Source organism: Hippocampus guttulatus, chromosome 8 (assembly GCF_054856545.1).
Source record: "Hippocampus guttulatus isolate MCC_2025c chromosome 8, RoL_Hgut_1.0, whole genome shotgun sequence".
In the NCBI taxonomy this organism is placed as follows: domain Eukaryota; kingdom Metazoa; phylum Chordata; class Actinopteri; order Syngnathiformes; family Syngnathidae; genus Hippocampus; species Hippocampus guttulatus.
This window is the reverse complement of record NC_141268.1, coordinates 6,729,356-6,731,089: the sequence shown is the minus strand read 5'-3', so window position 1 is coordinate 6,731,089 and position 1,734 is coordinate 6,729,356.

The window sequence follows — 1,734 nt, the reverse complement described above, 5'->3', positions numbered from 1 at the left end:
TGAACTCGCCAACCAAGAACAAATTACAGTCAGCTACCCATATCAACTTGCTGCATGTTCCTATGGAGGAACATTTTAAGGCTAGACATATACTGTATGAGAGAGACAGAGAGAGAGTATTCGAACGGCCTGGCGGTAGCCCACCGGATCTTGCTTTATACGTGAAAATGTCATTTTTGTCAACAAAACTTGTGATATGACATGATAATGCTGATTGGCTATTACATCTGAAATGCAGATTATGAAATCCATCAACATTTTTTGACGACCGTTGAACACGTATAAACCAGTTGCAGACAGAACAACATCTACTGCGTGACAGGCTACGTTGCTCATTGTACGGTGGTGGTCCTGAGGGGTTCTGAATTACCCCAATTTGCCAAAACTCATTATGTACCGCCAGGGGCGGTTCTGGATCAATTTCACTGAGGGGGCCGGGCTGGGGCCAGGGGTTTTGATGGGGGGGCACATTCAACCCAGGGCTAAAAAGACAGATTCGAAATCTTATTTGACTTTTTATTTCTTCAGACTTTGAAATTGTAGTCATAACATTACAGTGATGAGAAAAAAACAGTATTAGGAGGGCTAAAATGTCTGCAAGCGTAACAATACGTCTGTTGAGAATATTCAAGCCAGGGGATGATATGGTACCAGCCTGCCGGGGACAAAAATTCCAAATACACTGAAGCTAGATGTTTTACATGCATATAATTATCCAAATTTTAAAAGGCAATGTCTTATATATTGATCCTATTAAAATAAAAAGGGAGACTAAAAAAGTTACACACACGCGCACACACACACACATGCACGCACACTCACACACACACACGCGCACACACACGCTCACACAAACACGTGCACACACACACACGCGCGCGCGCACACACGCACACGCACGCAAATAGCACTCGTGTCGTGGTAATTTCCTTCTCTGCGGACTGCTTCTCATTTTCCCGCTCATTTTTTAATGGCGCAGCGCACTAAAGGGTCCGTCTAGAATGTTAAATCACGCACTTTGGTTCCACCTTTCGCGTCGGCGACTCGGCACGACTGCGTAATCTGCGCTCGGAGGGGGGGCCACAGGGGGGGCCAGAATCGGTGCTACAGGGGCACTGGCCCCCGTTGCCCCCCCCCCCAGAACCGCCACTGTGTACTGCCGTATTGAAGAGTCTGACTGATCAACACAAAATGGGTTGACATGTCTTTTGTAATAGGACACACAAAAATGTCTCAAGGACCCCTACCTGGGATTGAACAGGAAGTCAACCATTTTGTTTTGAGGTAGCCGTTTTGAACGAATTCCGACTTGGATAAACACCGACAAAGGAATTTACCCAAATTATTCCCAATCAGAACCAGGTATTCGAGACAGATTATGATGCTTTTCGCCATCTAATATGGCAAAATATGCATTCAATAATTTCAAAGATTTGTTCAGAAAAAGGGTAAAAACATAAACTGGCTTCGCATTTTTGTTCACGGCAACACACAGAAAACCACAGCAAAAATGTGTCCTTCACTTCTTCTACGTAAAGTATAGCAAATCAGGACAAAAAAAATCAATGTTTTTAAAGGTGCCCAAATATAGACTTCACCCTGCAAAGAAAAACGCTTCACTTTCATTCGTGTGACGGTTATTAGGGACAAACAATTCCATAAGAGGTGTTTAACCTGCTCTATGACCCACCCTTTCATGGGTGCCTCCCTCCCCGCCGCATGGCCATCCACCCA